This window comes from Chroicocephalus ridibundus, chromosome 5, assembly GCF_963924245.1.
Source record: "Chroicocephalus ridibundus chromosome 5, bChrRid1.1, whole genome shotgun sequence".
NCBI lineage: Eukaryota > Metazoa > Chordata > Aves > Charadriiformes > Laridae > Chroicocephalus > Chroicocephalus ridibundus.
Genome location: NC_086288.1, coordinates 78950879 through 78974628, shown reverse-complemented (window position 1 = coordinate 78974628; position 23750 = coordinate 78950879). Strand labels below are relative to the sequence as shown.

The following is a 23750-nucleotide window of genomic DNA, read 5'->3' as shown; positions in this document are numbered from 1 at the left end:
GGGACCAAGATACCTTCCTGAAAAACTGCTCTCGTTTCTTCTCTAGCTGAAAAATAAAGACATAGCTGTATTGCTGTGAGTATCTCTGTACAAGGAGCTTTTCTCTGCATTCCAGTCTATTACCCTGCGTATCCTGGAAATCAAAAACTCGGTGAAGTGTGTTAAGAGTGGAATAGTCCCCCACTGCTTTAAGGCACCTCAGATATAGACTTAGTCATTCCTGAACTCCTCTTTCTTCCCTATTAAAGTGTTTCAGACAGACCTTTCAGGTCAACTGATCCACATTTTTGTATTTAGTTCCTTTTCTGTCCTGTTTTATGGTTGTATCACTGGGACATTTTGACTGCCAGCAAAATACTCCTTGTGGCCACTCTGTGTCTCCTCACTCTCACCCTCTTCATGTTTCTGAGATCCTCACAAAGTGTCTTGGGCTCCCTTTGATCCTTTCTCACATTTTTGAGCTCTGTTTTGATCGTTCACCAGCTCCCTTGTGCCATTCCCATTCTGTCAGCTCCCTTGGAGAACATTTTTCTCTCTTGCTCTCACGTTCTCCCTCCTCCTTGCCCTTTTCCTTCTCTTGCACGTAAAGTGTACTTGATTCTCTACGTGCTTTTTTTTCCCCACTAAACACCATCACGTACATAAAACCCCATAACTGAGGAAGATGGTTCAGCTTTTCTAATTTTCCAGCAGCAATATTTGCATCCTTGACATGGATTTATTTTCTTTTACTGTGGAGATTACAAATACAGGATTTGATTCTCCTTTCATTTACACCTATTTTAATATAATTCCATTTGATTCAGTGAAGTCATTCTTAATTACAGCAATATAATTGAGAGGTTAATTGAACTAGAAGGTCAAAAATTTGGGTCTGTCAGCCCTCCAGTCTGTTGTCATAAAGACGGAATATTCCCAGGGAGAAGTTAAATAGAAGAAGTGTTACAGCTTGGGAATAGCTTTTTCTAAATACCTTTTTCTAAAAATTGTTTGCAAGGCTGTAGGCTGTGTATGCATTTTTTTTTTACCTCTTAGCTTTGTCCTTTCTGTTAACATAAATCCTCGATATAGTATGAGAATTTTTAAGTGCTGGGGAGAGCATATATTCATTTTGTTGAGGACATTTTCTGCGGGTAGATATGAAAAGAAAAGTGAACTGTGAGCCATGTATTTGATCAAAACCTAATTAATTTATTTAGACTGGGAAAGGAAATTCATCTGTCCTCTTCGCATGCATCTTGTTTCCTTCTGATATTTCTGACCATGTTAGTTCTAGATAGAAAATGGAAGTAAAAAAAATTAAAATCTTAAAACAGCTTAAAATGCAAAAGAGGTTTCCAGAGTGTGTGCGATGGGGGCAACTTTGTACTCTAGGAGTTTGGATTTGGGTTTTCCAAGACGAAAACTAGATGCTGATTAACAGGGGTTTTATTTCACGTTTCATTTTCTGCTTATAATAAGTCATGAAATCTATATTTCTATAAATATATTTCTTTTTCAATTCTGTCATCAGTGCCAATCATGACAACAGTGCAGACAAAAACTGTATAGCTCACTAGAATCAACTGAGTCTTCAGCTCTGGGAATTTACAGGAAAATACTGTAGTTTCTGCAATTTGTAATATATAAATATTTACTCAGATAAACATTTACTTCAAAATTGCCTAATAGACCTAATAGACTCTTATCTGAATGGCTGCTTGGTAGAAAAAGGGATGAAAGGGAGGATTCGTAAAAAATACTTGGTAAATAGTAAATACATGTACAGCTATTAAGTGAAAAACATAACAACAGACATGCTCCTGGAACACAAGCAAAGGCAGTCGGAGAAACAAAAGGGAGTAGATCCTCAAAATGGAACAGAAAAGAGACAAAGCGAGGGAAATGTGCTTGGAGACAGGGGAGAAGATAAAGCCAGCACTCCTTATGAAAGCATTACCATGCGCAAGATTGTGTAAAGCTGTCACTAGATCTTCATGATAAACATAAGTAACAACTAAATAAAATCCAGGGTCTGAATTTTTCAGTTCTGGTTCTTGTCACCCTTCTACTTCTGCTTTGCAGTAGTAGTGTTGGAGGGGGAATTCCAATTCCCATGGGGAATTCCCTTTCCCCATGTAGTGTTGGAGGGGGAATTTAGCTCATAAAAATGGCTCAAAATGTGTTCGGTTTAGGTACCCCATTCCAGTACTTTATATCTAACTTTCCCGTTATCTAACTTTATATACATTTGAACACCACAATATTTTTCCAGTTTTTGTCTCGTTCATGGTGTTGCCCAGTACTATATTTTCTCTTGTTCGACCTTGCCGTAGTTTTACCATGTTCTACAGCATCGTCTCTCATTAAAGTTCATCTTCTCCCAGATGCAGTTACAATCACACGCTTCGCCCACACTGCGTATTATCTCCATATTTTGCAAATCCATGTTTTAAGGAAAATCCAACATGTAGTTAAATGCCAAAGAGAACTGTGAGACCAACCAAACACTCCGAATAAAGGCCAATCTGATGATACTACCAACCTTTGAGTGTGTCCTTTCTTACGTTCTAAACACCTCGAATTCAAGTCAGCTTTAAAAAAAACTATCAAATGGGGTTTTTATGACTTCTTTGAAATATGCACGGGTAGCTCTGCATGCACTGAGGAAAAGCATTGAGAATGCTTAAAAATTTACAGATTTAAAGATATTTATTATATATACTATAGCATTTTTCTCACTGTTGTCCCCGTATAGCTGCAGAATGTCCCTTTGGGAGATGTAAAGCAAAGTGTATATAGGCTCCTTCATACAGATTTAACAAACCATAAATAGTGTGGGGAAAAAAAACCAAAAACAGGAAAAGCAAGAGTCTCTTCTTATGCCCTTTAACACTAGTTATTCTTTGGCCTTTCAGATGAATTTCATTTTTGCTCTAGTGGAAGGTGGGTGTTCAATTCAACAACGGTCCTTCATATCTGTTCCTCATTACGTCATTTCACTCATTCTCATGTTGTGTTGTGCCTTGGCTGGCTAAAAATTACAGTCTCTAAAAACGACTTCTTTTCCTTGGCTATTATAAAAAGGAAAGATAGAGAAGTAAGGAAAAAGAAGGGAGGCTTAATAATAAGCAGCCTGCTCCATTTCTGACAAATTTGATTAATGTTGCTTTGAGAAATCAGACTTTGTTCAAATAAAACTTCTGTTCAACTAATGTAAAAGCATTTGAAGCAAACTGAGAGCTGTTATGAAATGCCTGTTCCTTACATGTTTCGGAAACACAGTCTTATCCTACATTAACTTTCACTTTGCTAATGTGAGGACAACTACCGTAACTAATAGTAATGGAGCAGTTCAGGAATAGGAAGTCTATAGTGATCTGGGGGCATCTTTCTTCTTATAGGATGTCTTCAGGTAAAAATGTGTTTGGATATGGACAAAAAGGGAAAACTGACTGGTGTCCTGGATAAATTGGGAAAGAACCACTTTGAATGCAAATAGAACTATTGAATAATTAACTAACTCATACATACAGCAATACAAGATCTTACAGAAAACCTGTAATGCCCCTTTTCTTTTGGAGTCCCAAACCGCAACACACCTAAAACTAGAGTATTTCTAGAACCAGGTTTTTAACAGAATCAAGCATTTTGGTGTCATGCAAATCTTAGAGCACGCTCTGCTCTAAGAGATACTACAGCTTAAGTGCACATATTGTGTATCGAGATACATCTATAAAGCAATCAACCATAGATCATGAAAAATGTAGAATATTTGGCATATCTACAAAGTATTTTCAAGTTATCTGTTACTAGTATTGCAATAAGCTTTAAAATATTTTTTATTTTTAATTCTAAAATAATTTTAATTTCACCTGGTTTTCAGATTAAAGCATTTACAACCTTTAGATATTTTTGGCTTTCAAATATTCTGAAGTTTTCTGGTTTATTGGGGTTTGGTGGCTTTTTTTTTTTAAGAAAAGCAGCAGGTGTCCATTCCTTAGTTGTCTAAAAATTAACCGTGAGAATTCCACTGAATTTTGCAACAAGGACCAAATTACAAAGACAGTAGCTTCCCCTTCAGGACTGCAAAAATTTGGTTGTAAGACATCTAACTTGATTTACATGATTCAGAGCTAGCGAAGTGAAAGTGGTGATGGATAGCCAGCAGCTGCATTGGACTCCGCTACGTCTTTGGAACTAACGCACAGAAATCTCAGTCCACAGTTACTTAAAACCCTCCGCTACAAGATCCATTTGGGGGCATCACCTTAATTGTAATATCCTCTGATGACTGAGCGAAAAAAGCGGTATATTTTGCTTAATTTTTCTTTCTTTTTTTTTTTTTTGGTAGCCCATTCTGTTAAGTATGCCTCGCACAGTTCTTACAATGGGCTAGAATTTCCAAGAGCCTACCTCATTCAATAATTTATTCTGTATATAGTGCTGCTACTAACGTAAACAGGCATGAAAATAGACAGAGAAGCAGCAATAGATGCATTGTCCCATTAGTGCGACCGGGGCAATTACTAATTCACAAATATTGAAAGTAGCACAAATTGAAATAAATTAATTTCTCATGATTTGATAATGCAAATCACGCTAGCGGCAAAGACCTACAATTGTTGGCAGTAGAGCAATGTGAATTTTAGTACGGAAATGTGATAACATTTTTCTCTGCGTTACGTAAAATTATGCTGTAATTGGTTTATCTTTATTATTTTTGTATTTCTTCTGCTGTTTTATCTATTCTTAAATCTTTGGTCCAAGTTCTTCCAGCAGACATCCGTATTCAGTTAAAGTCAACGAGTGGTTTTGTAGTTGAATGCCAAGGAGATTTCAGGGTTTTATTTTACCCGGTCTGTATTCCCAAATGGCATAACATTAATGTGAATTGGTGTCATTTAGCCATTCATCAGCTTCTCTAAATTCAGTTTTCTTACTAAACAGAGAGCTTGCTTCATATTGCAAAATCGTGCAGCCACCGTTTCTTTTGGAAATATTTAGTAAATTCTGATACATTTAAAACATGAGACAGAAATTGGTTTTATAGTCAGCCGCATATGGCTAATGAACAAATTTAGAGGAGGCAAAACTCAGTGTCTTTATAACCTGTACTTCTTAGCTGATAAAATGCCTTATTTTGAACAAAGTGTAAATGACCCTCTAAGTCCAAACTTCTACCAAGAAGCTTCATTAAAGTACATAAATTACTACAACTGTCAGAGATGGCATTAAGCATTCAATAAAAGCAGAGTTAACACAATTAATAGCAATTAAAATTATACTTTTATGATGTCAGCCACCAGCACTGTAAAGACGTAATTGCCTGTAAGGACTTTCGTACCATATTTATCCTCTAAAACTGTCCAATTTATATGAAAAATGCCAAAAACATATCCCAAATGGGTACCATTATCTTCTTGGATTTTTAAAAGTGATCTGTCTTTATCCAGCCCGTGCACATTAAGCTAATTTACTTTAATTAGTTTTTTCCTCATTGTCTTAATAGGCATGTTGATAAGGTTTTATTGGGTGGGGGGCTGGTGGTTTTTTTTCTTGTCCTGACTATAGTAAACTTTACTCCTTAAATATCTTTTAAGAAACGACTACCTGGAATCCTGCACCTGGATTTTCCCTGTTCATATTGTCTCTCTTCTGTCCAGTTGTCAGTTACAAACTTATTGAACGATGGGATCTTTAGGTTTCTTCAGAAATGTAAAGCGACTTTGCGGTGGTTAATTAACTGGTAATTAAATAAGAAAGAAAATTTTTGGTGGTGCTGTAAAGAGGAAGTTTGCTCTGGACATAATAAATTAATGAACTAATTCCTAGTCTTTTTATGCCTATAACACCCATACAATAGAATACCCCTTAAAAAGTGCCAGTTTTCAAGCTATATTAAGGACAAAATATAACGATGTCATCAACAGGTTGGTGGCTGACTTTAAGATCTAGGCTCAGCCCTTCTAACTTAAATACCTGAAGTGCTTACCCCTCCCTATGTAATTGGGAGCCCTGTGGAATTGATAGCAAGAGGTAAAATCCTAATCTAAGTCTTCGGAACCGCCTTTGGGGACATATAAATCACTCTATTGACTGCCTAATTGAGTTTCTGGTCTTTCATCACTGAGCTACCCGAAGTTGAGATTGCATGAAGTTTAACAGAAGATCTTCCTCTCTATCGTTGTCTGAAATATCCTCTATTGAGCAAATAAAGTTTGCAAAGGTAGGTCCGATGTTTTGACAGCATTTCTACGGGTCTATTTCTAAATTGTCTTAATGTCTACATTCTGCAAGTTTTTCTTCATACAAAATGCGAGGTGCCCAACCATTAGCACGGTTTTCTCAGATTAGACTGTGATTTGCTCCTTTCCACGTACGTTTGAGGTTCAGTATGCAGGTTTTGCAATACGTAAAATACAAATTGATATCTAATTTATGTTACTGGATGGATAGTTCAATTTTAAACCAGCATCACCGCACGGTCAAAAAATCAATAACCCACAAAGGTACAGAATGGTCAGAATAGGATTACATACACATTTCAGAGTTAATACTGTTTTGAAACTCAGAAATAGCCGTGCGTGTATTTTAAAGCCATACAGATAGAGAGAATTTTAAAAGTGTTTAGGATTCTTTAGAAATGTAAACTTATTTTTTGATAGAAATCCCTCAGAAAAGCACGGAATGGAATGAGGAATAAATATTAGTGTAAATGCTGCAGAATCAGCTGCCGATTCGGCTGATTCATTTAAGAACAAGAAACTTCAACTTCATGTTTGGACACCATTAAGGTAACTTGAACTCGCTTCCCCTTCTTAAGCATTTCGTTGAATTTGAAGAATGCTAGAGACTGATATCCTGATGCATAACTGCTAGAGAACTTTAAAAACAGATAACAAGTGTGTATATATGTAAACAGATAACAAGTTATATATAAGTTATGAAATTATTTTACACTCCTGGAAAGAAATAACGTTCAAAGTGGTTAGAAAGAATTCTTGGTAACTAAAGTACTTGTAGGAAGCAAAAGTAAAAGACTTACTACAGCTTTTTATGATTACTATTCATATAGTAGTGTATTGGTGAGTTCATATTACGTGACATTGACTTAGTTATTCATAATTCATCAAGAATATTCTCTTTCATCGTGTCTATACCTTCTGCTAGAGGAAAAAGAAGTTGACTGGCTGTAGGTTTCCAAACTACTGAATTCCAAACCTGCCCCACAGGTGATTTTTCAGGAGGTGTTTTTGCTTTGCTAGCCCAACTAGAACTTCACTAGGCAAATGCGTCCTTTTCTTCGAGCAAAAAATGATTTATATTGAGAAGATCCAACAACCTGTTGACTGACATAATAAAATATAAATGTTGAATCAGAGATACATTTCATACTGTTATATTGATAACAAAAATCAACAGAACTGGCAGTTTGCGTGGCTGAAGTCCTTTCTTCCAACTGAGTTGAAAGTGAAACATTATTAAATGGAAGGTGAAAAAAGCCTATAAATAAAATTAGAGGAAATCAGGATAAAATGATCCTGTTTGCATGTGTTCATGTATCTCCGTGTGTGTGTGTGTAAATATGTTTTCATTGCACTATAAAAGTCTGAGATTAGTCTCTGTAATAAGTAAACTTTGGAAGATCTGGTCATAGGGTATTTTTCACTATAACTATTCCTTGGTAACAGGGAGAGAGAAGAAAAAAAAAAAAAGAAAAGGAGTAAGAGTAAGTAAGTGTAAGAGTAACACAGTTCTGTGTGAAAAATTCAGTTCACAGCTGATAGTGCCAGGGCGTTGTGAACAAATGTACAATTCTTTCCTGCAAAAGGTAAGATAAAGGCCTGAACTTGTCCGGTCTTATTTTAGATGATAGCAAGCCAGAGAAGCCAAGTAGATGTTTGAAATTTTTGGACAAGTGTTTGGAAGGTTATTAAATCTTTACTTTTAAGGTAGCTTTTAAAGGAGAACTGTCTTGTAGGAACACTCAATGTTATTTGTAAGAGACTTCCTTGAAAATTTAATGCATTACAACCCTGAGATCTAGCAACTTGTAGCTTGTTCTTGTTTGTTGCTAACATCCAAGGCTTTAATCTTTTTTGGGTCCAAAAAATAAGCTCCAGACACAACACTGTCAGAGGAAGGAGCTGAGCTTCCGTCAGTAAATTTAGGTGTTGTTCAGTTCAGACTTTTGATATGCTGAGCCTGGTATCTCACTTTGCAATAACATCCCTCCGAATCCGTTATCAGTAGAAGTTGCATAGGTAAGAGTATAAGAACAGAGCAAGGCAGTTCCATGAAATAAATCAAATCAGACTAATAGAGAGTAGTAGCCCCCCGTAGAAGTTCTCACAAAAAGTTTTGTCTATTTGTATGTAACTTATGCAAACTGCATACCGATTTTATATTGCCTGCTTCTCAGTGCTGTGATTTGTAATTCATTTAGACTTCTTCTGCCTCTAATATTTATCTAATAAAATCACTTGCCATAATGGAATTGACAATTGAAAGCAATGACATTGGGAAATAAATTAGGATTAGAAAATATGGCTGGGGATTTCCTTATGAAAACCATTCCAAGGGAAATGGCATAAGGAGACGTAAGTATTCCAGATGGTAAATTATTTTCTATATAACATTCAGATCTATCTCTAAAAGATCAGCTTTTTTTATGTGTGTGTGGGATCTTCCCTGCCTTTAGCTTTTTAATATTGTAAAATATTTTCTTTCGGTGATGGAAAGATATCAAGAACTTACTTTCTGTGGCTTATGGTACTGATGTTAATCAAGAGAGGTTTCGGAAAGATCAGTATAACTCTGGAAATCAGAAAAAGCCACCAGTGAGTATATGATCACTGTATACTTAACAGTGAGTTGAATGTTGCTCTGTATTTGACCACACACACACGTTTTTCCTATAGCAGTGGCTGAAGCCTGGTAGAAGCTAACAAATATTTCTCAAACAAGTACTCTGATTATACGAGCAGAGAGGTACTAGGACATTAATACCATCAGAGATGGTTATTTTGCACTTTAATTCAGGATAAAACAGGGAACTGAAAGCTTAAGTCTCAAAGATTGATAATTTATTAGTCTTTACCGTTTTATTAGCTCTTACAGTGTTATATCAGGGGGTACGGTCGTCTTGAAATCAACTAATCCAACAGATTCTTCTCAGCGTTTCCAGATATTTCGCTTCCAGTTCCTAGCAGAAATACTTTTTATATATAATCTTGCATTACCTATTGTTAAATTTCATACCATTTCTACTACACCAGTCCTCAAGGTCATCCATTGTTTCCTGCATAACATAACAGTCTTCTGTATTGGAGCACCTCTGCTTACATTGCGTTATCAATAAATTTCATCAGCATGCTCCTGCTATTTTTCCTGCCAAGACCACTAATGAAAATATTAAATCACATACCTGAAAAAATCGGGCTCTGAGAAACTCTTCTATGTCTGGCTTTCACCACTTCCAGCAGGTATCTCCCCTTCAGTCAATTCCTTACCTATCTAACCTCCGTTACCTTGAGCTCAGTTAACGTGGCATTCCATCAGCTTGCTAATGGTGATGGATGAGAGCTACTGAATTTCCTCTATCCAGTAAGAAAAGAGATATTTTATTAAAGAGAGGAACCAGGTTGGTCTAGCATGGTTTGCTTTTGGTGCGTAAGACAAAAACATATTGAGTTGAACAAGTAGGAGACATCTAAAGAAAGAGGACAAGAGAAGAAGCATTTCTGGGCAATTCTCCCGCCACTTGGCAGTCAGTGGCTTGAAGTCTTGTTATGTCAGAGGCCAGAATCGGGTTGTTATGTTTGAAAGAATCCACTAGGCTTTTTGAATTATCCATGCTTCTGGGCTGCATCATTTTGTGATGCTGACTTGCACAATTTAATTATGCTTTTTTGTTAAGGAAACCTTTGTTTGTTAGAACTTTTCTCATGACAATTGAATCAAAAGATATCTCTTCGCATGTCATAGTAATGAGAATTCCCTATATATCATTGTATAGATCTCTATCGTATCCTTCTTTGATTATCTCTTTTTCAAGCTGAAGAACTCTGCTCCGTTCCACTGTCTTCCAGTATAGAAGGACTTCAAAATCCCTCCATATTCCTCCTGCCTTTTCTGCCTCTTTCCTAGGTCTGATGCATTTATTTGAGATGCAATGATCAGAAATTCAGTGTTCAACATGAATATGTAGTACATGGATTTATAGCATTAAAAGAAGTTTCCTGCTGTGCTTTTTTTTCCTAATCACTTCTAATGTTCTAATGCTGCTCCTTCGACTGAGGTCAGAAGCTGGGGTTTTCAGAGAACTAGTCACAATGACTCCCAGGTTCTCTTTCGAAGCAGGATTTAGAATCCACCATTTTGAATGTTTCGAAAGGGGTATTTATTCCCACACAGACTGCGTTGTATTTATCGACGTGGAGTTTCACTCATTCCGCTTCTGTGTACCATTCACAGCTGTTGTTTCAAACAAAGAGCTCTCCCTGATGAAGCAGCTCATCAGAGATGACCGCTGAATTATGCGTTCCTGGAGCAATCCCCCGAATTTTTTTTTAATAAGGGAGGTCACCATACAGTAGCGATGCACTTTTTAAATTACCCTTAATTAACAATATTGAGTCAAGACACAGCAGATTACAGTGGTGTAAAATTGCAACCCTGACACTGCAATCCTATGGAATTGCCGTGGAATAAGTAATCTTTATTTTCTTGCTCTTTATGAAAGAAGAGAGAGAAAATATCATTAAAAATCATCATGATAAGGAAGGACAAATAGACTTGGAGCTTGGATATTTACGTATCATTTTTCCAGATTACTATGTAACTAAATGAAAACTTTCACACAAAATAAACCCCAAAGAGTATTAAAACTATATTTTCTTCATTTCTAGCCTTCAATTCCTCTTCACTTCACTTCCTAGTGTTACTTACTTCCTAAATCTCGGTTTTCAGACTGTAAGTGCGTGCTGTGGAGCACACATGGTTTTTTGTTGGTTGCAAACTTTGTGGAGCTGCGACGTTTTCATGACATCTCAGCTAACGCTGCATATTATACACCTAGTAACTAACCAGCTAATTCAGATTATAAGAAATACTTTCGCTAATGTCAGTGGAGAATCAAAGTGATAATGTATATAAAGCTATGCGATCTTTCAGTATGAACAATGATACTAAATGCCAAATCATTTTTGCCATAGCACAATAGTTCTGCTGACTTTCAAAGATATCACAAACCCAAATGCACACAAAAGAATCGGGTAGAACTCAAGCTTTATGTCTTCTAAATTCCCCCGTTATTTTTAATGAGACAAAAAAACTAATGATCAGAAAATCTACAAGATTAAATTATCCACCTTTAGTTGCAAGAATCTCTTATCTTATTTGTGGGAAGAGAAACATAAGGTAGAGAAGATCTTTTGATGGGACTTCACTGTATCCACTGTAACGTAGTTCAGTGAAAGAGTTCGCTTTGATTTAGTGCAGCCGCTGCCTCGTTGACTCTAATTGCTTTCTTTGCAATATACGATCCATATACCTTAGTGCACAGACACCTGCATTAGGTTTTGAATTCCGTGATATGGACATAACAATAAGAGACCTTGTCTAAAAATCCTTTGAAACATCATTAATGTTTTCCCACGTTCCAGCTGCACTCGTTGATTCTTGCCTTCATTAGTTGAGTCTATATTGAAAAAAGTTAATCAGATTTTGCTTTCTTTTACAGGAGAAGTGTGAATTTCCTAAACAACTTCAGACCAATAAAAAGACATAAATTAGATATGGTCTATGAGCAAACTTTTTTCAGAACAGACATGAGTTTTCCACTGAGACAAAGGCTATATTTCGGTCTTCTTTTCTATTGTTATTTTACTCATAATAATGCGTACATCTCTGGGGTAAAAAGAAAAATATATATTTACCATTAGGGGAATAGAAATTCTCCCAGTAAAAATCATAATTCGAAAGCAGAAGCATGCGTAGTTTGGGGGAAATAATGAAAGCTGGTCTTTGGTGTTCCTGTCACTGCGAACCGCAGGAGGAAGGTGAAGACTCCAGTCTACCTAACGTGGCACTTGCTGTTGATTTTTGCATGTGATGTTGTTCTCTTCTGATGAATCACAGGCGCGCGTAACTTGCTGTCGGTTTGCTCAATTATCGTAGATCATCCTCGTGATTTGCCACTTGCAACCTAATATATTGTGATAGTTGAAGTAATATGTTCTGGCTATAATTGGTGGCCCGCTATTGATATGGGTAATGGATCTCTCCTGTGAAATACAAACAGTAACTAGACGCACAGCATGCAGGTGAGTTAAGTACCCGCACTACCCAGGAATCAGCGGGTATTCTTCATGACTTAGTCTCCAGACACATTTTTTTTCTGGCAGCTCAGCATATCTCTAATTGCAATTATATTTTGTGTCCATCTTGGCTCAGATCTCAGAAAAGGGGCTTCTGTGTATAAATATTTAAGTATGGAAGTAAAAGGCAGTACCAAGCACTTTTTTGCAGGCTTGGAGAAACGTAACGGGCGTAGATCTCTTCGCAGAATTCCCATTTATATTAGTGGAGTTGGTCTCAAGGATAATTCACGTCCCAAAGAGGAAAATCAAATCTTTAAACTAGAAACTGGGGGTTACGTTTTGACGTGGCAAGTCTTCATATTATGTGTTTAGTTCGGTGTAATCAATAGCATTAATAAATCAGTGGATTGACTGGATTCTGAAAGGATTGTAGCTCTCGCACAATAAATTGATTTTTGTGTTCTCCATGTGAACACAGAAACACTGTAGTTAAGTGCACAGTTGGTGTAATATTGACTTTTTTCCCCTGATGTTTAGGCACTGTGTGTTCAAGGTTGACAAGGGCAATCATATCCCACTGGTGTCTATCAGTAACTGTATTTGTCTAGGGCCCTGGTTTGCCCCAAAACACTTCTTGGATTTTAAGGCCTACCCTCTTTTCAAAACTTCCAAAAATAAGCTGGAGACAAAATTTACATCCTCTCAAAGTGCTATCAAAGAGTTTGATCAAAAAAAAATTATATATATATATATATATATGCTTGAGGCAAATATTTGCGGATCAGCATAAGCTGTTTAAATATTTCCCTTGGTTTCTTTCAGGAAAATCCAGTTATAGGTGTTGGAGAGCAAACCGTCAAAACCTTTAAAGGCTTAGTCCCTCTTTTCTTATCCTTACTGTTTTACACCTTTGAAAAAGACTTCAAAAGTAAAAAGAACTGCAAAGAACATCGCATCCGAAACCCCACACAGGTTTAGCCTAGGGTGGTTTTCTTTAGTTTTAGTGAACAAGGTCTCATTTGACTTTGCACATTCCAAAACGAACTTAGACTTGGATATTACTTTTGTGACACCCATTGCAAGAAATCTTTGAAAAGAATAAATTACGTTCCATTCAATTCATTGTTATTTATTTGAGGCTTTTATGTTACCTCTAAAATATATAAGACGCAGCAGTTTTCACGGAATTTTCTGCTCTAATTAGAACTTACCTTATACTAACCTGATCACCTACCAGACAGTGATTGTATTGCTGCATAACTTGCAGAGTTGGTGAAAATTCACGACACAACACAAATTAAATGATTTGAAGGAAATTTGCAGTTCGTTACAATTTATCGCTACGAGAGAAATAGATGCGTAGGTATCACACAGGTAATACATAGATAAAACAAAATAGAGAAATGAGACAACTTGGGGTTTTGGAGGGCAAGGGGGGAGTTTGTCATTTTAGAATAACATTTAGGAGTCTGAATTAACTACTGCGTGTTCAGATGTCTGGTTTAAACGTGGGAACTGCTGAAATCTGTGTATCATCTTCAGTGATGTTGGCAGCTGGAGTGAGCGGGGAAACGCGGGGAAAATACCACTTTAAAATGTTGGGTGCTTGGGCTGGGATGAGAGCTGTGAAGATGTTGCCTTGGTGTTGCAAAACATTCATTTTCAGCATCTTGTTGGCTCTTTTTAGAAGTGCTGCTTTTGATGGGGCAGAACTTAATCTCAAAACCGATTAAAATATTAATTATTTGATTAATCAGTGCAGAAATAGAGTTCCTTTAAAATCCAGACTCCATTTAATTAACAGTAATTTGAGATTTTGGGCGGTACAGATCTGAATGCTAACGTTCTTTGACAACTGGCATTCAAATATGTCAGGTTTCTCTCAGAACTGCCAAAATTTATCCTGCTAAGCATAGAGCAGCATCCTATGGTAAGCTCTTTGTCACATCATTCCGTGCGCATCAGCCGTTCTCAGCTTCATGGGAATGTTCACCATGATCTAAACATACAGACTCAGGGGAGGGGCAGAAGAGTGGTCTATGCATGCAATAATAATGATGATAAAGTAAATGTAAAGATGTAGTCTTTATATTCCTAAAATGGTCTTCATACACACAGAGTCATCTTTGGACGTTTCAAGAATATATATTGAAACCTTTGTATGTAGAACCTTGCGACGTAGGATTTCATAGTGCCATCAGCAAAATGACCTGTATTCCATGTAAACAGGAAAAAAAACCCCAACATTATTCTGGTTAAGGAATAAATCCAAGTTGGAAAGATAAGACATACTGTTGGTTTATGCTCATTCAAAGCTTTCTTGAAAAGTTAATAAAAGTGCAGAAATTAATGTAGTCTTGTTCACAGTAATTGAAGCAATTAAATATTTCAGTCGCTTTTCAACTCTTTTGCCTTTATCCCTGTTTTTATTGCATGTTTTATTCTTTCTTTCTATTAAGAAACATCGGATAGGTATTTCACAGTGAAAGGGTAGTTTGTTTTTCTGTTTGGTTTTGATAGCGGGCCTGGCGTAGGATAAAGTGCTGTGACGTTGTAAATGTTTAATAGCATGGGTGAACATGTAATTGAAGAAAGAGGTCTTCAGTTCGCTAGAACCAATAGTTATAGCATGAAATTCATACTTACAAATAGTTTAAGAAATGCCAGTTTTGATATGAAAAGGGATGCACAGTGCTCTAATTATTATACGTATTTTGAACAGGTCTCTCTGTGATATAATGCAGAACATATGTTCTTTAATGTTACTTTTTATTGTGTTACTTTTGCTATGATACCAATTATTTTAAGCATGTATGACAGGTAACTGGCATCTTTATAGCTGTGAGGTTGCATCTCAGCAGGTTTTTCCAGTAATACTGTGAACGTGAAAATAATACGTTAAGAATCTGGTCTACGGCAAAGGATTTCATGGATATAGAAAATGTGACAAACATCCTTTGACAAAATCAAAACAGCCACTCGTGAGCTGAAGAACGCAGTTTCTAAGTAATGACATTTTAAGATTAAAATGATGTATATTCCAAGGCTGTCTTTCGAAACAGTTGTTCAAATTTATTGTCAGGAGCTCTAGCGGGTGCGCATCACTGTTAATAACCAAATGAATTAACGGCAGGTTGAGGCTCTGGAGAGACCACATGGATCTATTCCTGTTGCAATTAAATGAAAAACACATGCTTGTGTAGAAGGAGGCAAATCTTTATTACTAATCATAGAATAGTTTGGGTTGGAAGGGACCTTAAAAGGCCATCTAGTCCAACCCCCCTGCCATGAGCAGGGACATCTTCAACTAGACCAGGTTGCTCGGAGTCCTGTCCAACCTGTCCTGGCATGTTTCCAGGGATGGGGCATCCACCACCTCTCTGGGCAACCTGGGCCAATGTCCCACCACCCTCACAGTGAAAATTTTCTTCCTTCTATGTAGTCTAAATCTTCCCTCTTTTAGTTTAAAGCCATTACCCCTTGTTCTCTTGCGACAGACCCTGCTAAAAAGTCCATGTCTTTCTTATAAGCTCCCTTTAGGTACTCAAAGGCCACAGTAAGCTCTCCCCGGAGCCTTCTCTTCTCCAGGCTGAACCCCCCCAGCTCTCTCAGCCTGTCCTCACAGCAGAGGGGCTCCAGCCCTCCCAGCATCTCCGGGGCTTCCTCTGGCCCCGCTCCAACAGCTCTGTGTCCTTCTTATGTTGGTGCCCCAGAGCTGGAGGCAGCACTGCAGGGGGGGTCTCCCCAGAGCGGAGCAGAGGGGCAGAATCCCCCCCTCGCCCTGCTGCCCACGCTGCTGGGGATGCAGCCCAGGCTGCGGGGGGTCTCTGGGCTGTGAGCGCACATTGCCGGCTCACGTCCAGCTTTTCATTCCCCAGCACCCCCAAGTCCTTCTCGGCAGGGCTGCTCTCCATCCCTCCATCCCCAGCCTGTGTTGATACCGGGGGTTGTCCCGACCCAGGGGCAGGACCCTGCACTCGGCCTTGTTGGACCTCATGAGGTTCCCATGGTCCCACTTCTCCAGCCTGCCCAGGTCCCTCTGGATGGCATCCCGTCCCTCAGGTGTGTCGACCGCTCCACTCAGCTTGGGGTTGTCATATATCCAGTTACGTTACTAGGTTTTACTGTGAAATAATATACGTGTATAGGGTGTGCTGCTTTTGTCACACAAGCAGCAATGTAACAAGTTTGTACAGAACAGTTACAGATGTAGACACACATATATATATATCTCAAAGATCTATAAAAATATAGATTTACACAGATATCAGCATATATAGCTAGTTATATATACCTATAGTATTTTGTACATATTTATTCTGTGCAAACGTGTTCTATATGAACTATATGTGTGATTATAGTTTTATACATATATATAAAACTATATAGAGAGAAATATATATATATTTATATCTCTAACTATATTCTTTAAATTCGATTTTATTTTTTACATGAATTGTACCCAAGTGGATTTACCCGGACCCAAGAAGTCCGTTCTCAGTGTGCCTTTCCATTTCAGGTGGTTGTTCAGCGTCTATGCTCAGTGCGGACACTGTGGTCTCTGGTTCCTTGCGTGGCTGGGATTATGGTAGCAGACTGTTTCTTACCACGGTTGGCTGTAAGGCCCGTTCGTTCATACTGTGTGAGGCTGGGGCTGAGAACCTAGCGTTATTTATTCTCCATGGAACTGCAACTCTTGGCTGTTTCCAATTCACTTGTTACCAAGAACTTTGGATCAATTGCGCCAACGTTCCAACTCAATAAACTAGTAAATAAAAATGCCCTACGTGATCTTTGGCTCAGGACTCTTCCCAGCTGTGTCTAGGGACGCAGCTGAAACACAATTTACAAAAGAGCACTGTTCACATCAGTAGCCAGGATGCTGCTTTGAGATGATGATAAATGTTTAGCTCTATCCATTCTGTTCCATATAACTCTTACTGAAATCCTGCATGGAGGGTCCCATTTTGCAAGAAGGTACTTACCTGCTTAGTTTCTGTGCCATAAATTGTTGTTTGTTAGATAACAACAGCAATTCTACCTTACGCTAGCTCCTTCTCGGTTTACAAACACTTGAGTCGTCATTACTTAGGGTTCTCAAGGGTCCTTACCAAGAAAGATGGAGAGAGAATGTTTGTATGGAAAAACTCGCTACCCCTCTTTAACATCTCAACGTACAACTGTGCAGGAGATGAAGTTCCAGTTCAGTGTCCTGAAGCGGAAAACTTTTTCCGGTGTGCAAGGTATTCTTCCCCAATTCAAATCAACATATGGTTTCTCACAGATGTTAGCATAGCAATATAATCACTCAAGTTCCAAGTTAATAGACCTTCAAAGTTGGTAGTCAAAGAAAAAGGATGAGCTGGATCATTTCAGTGTTTTATCTGGCAGGCAGCAGTAAAGTTTTATGAGCTTTTTTGAGTCACTTTTACATAAAATAGCATTGATGTTTTACCATCTCTTCTATTTTGCATTTTTTCCACCGGATGAAAAGTTCCGACTCAGTACGTATAATAAATATTCCACAGACTTTGTGTGGGCGGTAAGCAAGAATCATTATCTCTGGTGGACTGATAGAAACTGATGCTATTGTCGAACCGTATGTGTCTTGTCCCAGTAGGGATTAGGACCTATGGGAGACCTGCTGCCTCCTGGACAGGCAGCTGAAGCCGGGCAACTGCACTGCTGCCCTGTTGTCTGGACTAGGGTCATCGTATATGACCTTCTGTTGCCTTCTTCCAGAAGCTAGTTAGGAACAATTAGATGAAATTTTCATTTTCTTGGGGCAGATTGGCATTTTACGCATCCTGATAACAATAACTTCCTTTTTTCACACAGCAGTGCCTTCCACGGTGCTGGGGTTCTTGCCCCAGGTCCGTTGTGAGAGTTTGTGCATGAGCTGAACTGCGAGAGATTAATAGTCCAATTTTGCAATTTTAAAATTCCTGATCACAATCCCTCTGCAGTATATTTCCCATTAAAACCAGCAGACTGACAAATCAGACTGATTCCGGTGAAACTGAAGAATTCCACATCTGAGCAGCTCAGAAGGAGCTGATCAGGGATGGGCCTCCATTGCGATTTGTTGGACTTTAACTGGCTGCTATTTTCAGTTTTCCTTCCCAAGTTTCTGAGGGCAGCGGTCTTTGATCATGCTCCAGTAAATGAAGATCAGAGCATCAAAGGAAGTTAAATATGTTGGCAGTGAGTGTCACCGAGCTTGACTTTCAAGTGCGCAATGCTAGGAATATATTCAGAAATATGAGTTAAGTGAATCAGAACAGTTAGACACTTAAGAAATGGAAAGGGAAGAAGGGAAGAATTTCGAGCACAGGGTCACCTAAATCTAGAAATAGGAAATATTGAAGAGAGCAGAGTTATGAGAATTCCTGCTTTCTCTTGAATTCAAATATCTATTACTGGCAGGTGTGAAGTCACCCTCCAGAGGTGAAAGATTAAATTCCTGAAATTGATTGATAACGCATATAGAAAACACAAGGATGAAACTTAAGATTTGCTGCTATAGGTCTGTACGCATTAACATTCCAGGTTTGCCTTCCAGCTCCTTTGCCGTCTGGGGTTGAGAATTCCTGAAGCAGGCTATGTTATGATCTATGGTGCGGATACTCTGGTGACGCAAATAGGAATGCTTAGACCCTCAGTCGGGAAATTAGGCACAATTCTGTTTATTTTGCACTTGGGTTGTGCTCAAATGGTGTGAATCAATGATTTGGTAACTGGTCACCATGCATTAGAGCATTTTTAATGTTGAGCCTTTGGTTTTTCAGTACCTTGCCCCATATTGCTACAATTATACTTTAGTGTTTAAGCTTCTTTCATGTTTATATTCACTGTACAGTCAAGCTATGTATTCATTTTTACATAAGTCTGCACATATATATAAAAGGTTTTCATTTATAATCCAGGGAATAATTTAGGGAGACTTGTGTTGTGTCTCAGTACCATGTGGGAGAGTTTGCATTGACTTTTATTTTATTTTATTTTGTACTTACAGATACTGTAGGAAATGCCTTTCATGGTTCAGGTAGAACCAATATCCACCCACCTTTTCAGACTGTAGAGCCAATCAGTATTAAGATCTAATGTAGTATGCACTCTGGTTTCCGTGGAAGCTAAAAATAGGATGCTGATCCTGTTTCTTAATCTCTGCCTGTCAGAATTTTGAAGGCAATATTACGAATGACTTTGCTGGTTGCTGTGGACTAACCCCGGCAGGCAGCCAAGCCCCACGCGGCCACTCGCTCACTGCCCCAAGTGAGGGGGGAAAGAGAATCACAAGGGTAAAAGTGAGAAGACTCGTGGGCTGAGATGAAGACAGTTTAATAGCTAAAGCAGAAACTGTATGCACAAGCAAAGCAAAACAAGGAATTCATTCACTACTGCCCATCAGTAGGTAGATGTGTAGCCATTTCCCGCAAAGCAGGGCTTCATCATGTGTAATGGTTGTCTGAGAAGACAAATACCATAACTCTGAACATAGAATCATAGAATCATAGAATTGTTGAGGTTGGAAGGGACCTTTAAGATCATCGAGTCCAACCTTTAGCCTACCCTGACAAGAGCCACTTCTAAACCATGTCCCTCAGTGCCCCATCTACCCTTTTTTTAAACACCTCCAGAGATGGTGAATCCACCACCTCCCTGGGCAGCCTATTCCAATGTTTAATAACCCTTTCAGTGTAAAAATGTCTCCTAATATCCAATCTAAACCTCCCCTGACGTAACTTGAACCCGTTTCCCCTCGTCCTATCACTTGTCACCAGGGAGAAGAGGTCAGCCCCCATCTCTCTACAACCTCCTTTCAGGTAGTTGTAGAGGGTGATAAGGTCTCCCCTCAGCCTCCTCTTCTCCAGGCTAAACAACCCCAGCTCCCTCAGTCGTTCCTCATAAGGTTTGTCCTCCAGGCCCCTCACCAGCTTTGTAGCCCTTCTCTGGACACGCTCCAACACCTCAATGTCCCTCCTGTAGCGAGGGGCCCAAAACTGAACGCAGTACTCGAGGTGGGGCCTCACCAGTGCCGAGTACAGGGGGATGATCACTTCCCTAGTCCGGCTCACCACACTATTCCTGATACAGGCTAGGATGCTGTTGGCCTTCTTGGCCACCTGGGCACACTGCTGGCTCATATTCAGCCGGCTGTCAACCAACACTCCCAAGTCCTTTTCTGTCGAGCTGCTTTCAAGCCATTCTGCCCCAATCCTGTAGCACTGCATGGGGTTGTTGTGACCCAAGTGCAGGACCCGGCACTTGGCCTTGTTGAACCTCATACCATTAACATCCCCCCTGCTTCCTCCTCCTTCCCCCAGCTTTTATAGCTGAGCACAACCTCCTACAGTGTGGTGTATCCCTTGGGTCAGCCGTCCTCTCTCAATTTCTTGTCCACCTCCAGCCTACTCACTGGTGGGGCAGTGTGAGGAGCAGAAAAGGCCTTGATGCTGTGTAAGCACCGCTCAGAAAGAGCTAAAACATCCCTGTGTCGTAAACGGCGGCTTGGTCACAAATCCAAAGCGTAGCACCGTACCAGATACTAGGAAGAAAATTAGCTCTATCCCAGCCAAAACCAGTACGCTACCATGATTTGGGTCATATTGATACCCCTTCTTCTGATTCTTTGATCAGTCAATCCAACATCTACCTTTTAAAAAGAAAAAAAAAAACCAAAACAAACTTCACCTTTCTTCTTTGAAATAAAAAGATTACTAGTGAAATGCGCCTTCACATTGCATTTTTAAAATGTTGAAAGCACAGCAGAATGGAAACATTTTGTCATGGGAGGAAGTATTTCCCCAAGTATAGGAAGTGTACATTTTTTTTCACATTTCATCAATCATTGTAAGTTATTATCACTTGCAAAATTGCAGAATTGTTAAAGGCTCAGAGAAAAATTGTGTAGGCTGTTTGGATTCTTGTTTGAAGAGGAGTTCTAGAATAAAACATTTGTTGTGTGGTTCAAAATATTGTACTCTTTTTTTTTCCTTCCCTTTTTGGCAGACTGTACAATGTGAACATAATTGGTATGTAAGAAAGATAAGAATGAAACGTGATTTTCAGATACTATTGTTATTGGCAAGGACTTTATTCCATGTATCGATTTAATTTATTAATGCTCAGTCTTCATGTGTGAAATAATCCCAAATTCCTAATTATTAAAGCAGAAAATCATTTTATAGTTAACTTCAGAACAATGCAAGCTTGTAATACTTATGAAAAATACCATCTGAAAATAGATCTTTGTGTGTAGTCTAAGTGCCATTAGGCTTATTTTTCTTTAAAAAATAATCATTATCTTTTCCATATGTTTTATGTTTATTACTGTTGAATATGTTGGCTTTGCAAAGCTATGGCAGGGGGTTTATAATATATTTGCTGGTGCATACATCAACAAAATTGCTAAGCTGCAATTGAAAATTCATATAATCTGTGCTAAAGCTAGGAAGACCTTTCTCTTAAAATTTATATGAAATTCTCAGGACACATGATCAGTGTTCCACAGTAGCAGAAAGGAAAAAAGCTTTTTCATGTGTGACCTGAAGGAACCAAATGTGACAGTAAACGAGGTGCAATGAACATGGATCTCCAAAATGCCATTTTTACATTTGGTATTCAACATACAATCAACGCTTCCATATGGTTCAAGCAAATAAAATTGCATTTTACAGTGTAGTAACATGTCAGTCCAGCAGCAGCTATAATGAATACTTTATTACAGATAATCTGCATCTCATTTAGGCTTTAGGAAAGATACACAGTTTATGAACACGTTATATCGCAATGCAAAGAGGAAAATAATGGTAGGGGGGAAAAAATATCGTCTAATGTTTTGATTTTTGAAGTTACTGTGGTATTTTGTAATAATAACTGAACATTTAAAAATTAAAAATACATTTGATGACCAAATTCTTTATAATCTGTTCTCATTGCAGATTCCTGGATCATCAGAGACCCACCAGCATAACACCACGTAGAAAGCTGAAGGTAAGGTGAAACTTCCTACAGCCTCAAGCTCTGGTGGGACCCGTATATTGCGTCGGTGTTTTTTAAATGACACAGAGTCTTCCAACTGACAGAACAGAGCAAACTACAAAATTACAATAGGCCGGTATGCGCTCAACATACAATGTTCTACCGACTTACCCGTTATCAATAATTTATACTGCTGTATCTAATTTACTGTTGTCGCAGTAACAGGGTAGGCCAAAATATAAAATGGGATAAATTCATGTAGCGCTAACTTTAACAGATTTAAGTATTTTGTCCGAGAAGGAAGATCCAGGGTGATAAATTCTCTACCCTGTTACCAGACTTACGGAGAACAGAACGTAATTGAATAAATAATGAAATTCTCAAAATGATCTGCTTTGTGAGAGTTCTCAAGTTCCCACAAGAAACTACTGTTGCCTACGTATGCCATATTGTGAGGATTTTTAATGATGCCCCGCTTTAAAAGGATAATTTGCCGACGTCATTTGTAGCCGTGACCTCAGCTCAGCCGAAAGCAGATTAAGGTACCGGGGCTCTGAAACGGCAGCCGTGGGTGCCCACTCAGGAGTGTTTGTATTTGGCAGCAAACCTTAATCTGCCTGATCAGTACTTACACAGCAACTGGACTGAATTGAACAAGTACCTGGTTTGGGTATTATTTCCCCCCCACCCCCCTTTGGTTTCAGCTCAGTGATTTTTCTCAATGGTAACCAAAGTCAAGCTCACAAAAAGGGTTCATTTAAAACCGTGTATTCTGCATCTTGTGACGCCAAATGGAAAGTGTGTTCTTCTAGACGACTACAAAAGATTTTTAGAATAGCGATCAGATACGCGTTCTGCTCATTAATGTTTGTACAGTATCCTGCCTTAAAAGAGCTACAGTTTCCTAGAGCAAGTCATTCAGAATTCGACTACACTCTTCAAGTTTAATGGGTTGAGCTCTTTGAGTTCCCCTACCTCCTCCTGATTGATGGTTTGTTTCTTCTTTTAATACAAAATTCAGTAAAATTTCCCACAGTGAAAAGGGCCTTTTAATTATAAAACACCAGCGTGTGGGAATGATTCAATTTACACATCAGAAAAGTTCAGTTACTTGACCGTAATTTATTTTTTGTGCTGATCATTTACAGACCACAGATTCTTCTTCCCCCCCCCCTCCCGCCCTTCTCTCTTGCTCTCTCTCCATGTAAAAGAATAAAAATCGCAATAACCTGGAAAAAGCTTTAGATATTGTATCACTTAGTCACCAGAACTAGAGTCTTCGTTATTAGACTTTCTTTGCCGGCTTTTATCCCTCTCTCATTTCCTAGCTATGTTGTCATATTTAATTTAAATGTGTTCTGTAATTGCTGAGTAATACAGGGTTGGGGGTTTTTTTCATTAATCTGGCAAAGAGACAGTGTAAGTAAGGAGGGGTGGAGTATCTCACTCATGGAACTGTGA

At 38.6% G+C, this 23750-nt stretch overlaps 1 protein-coding gene across 20 annotated transcripts in view; it reads left to right on the top strand.

The window, feature by feature from the left end:
* Window positions 1-23750, top strand: part of TENM3 (teneurin transmembrane protein 3) — a 1409904-nt gene that overhangs the window by 903803 nt on the left and 482351 nt on the right. For 19 of the 20 annotated variants that reach the window (XM_063335478.1, XM_063335480.1, XM_063335491.1 and 16 more), the window contains one exon: window positions 22250-22301. The gene's annotated coding sequence lies outside the window, so the exon portion shown is untranslated. Of the gene's footprint in view, window positions 1-31; window positions 76-22249; window positions 22302-23750 lie in introns of those variants that run through there. The other variant, XM_063335482.1, reaches the window with a different exon arrangement.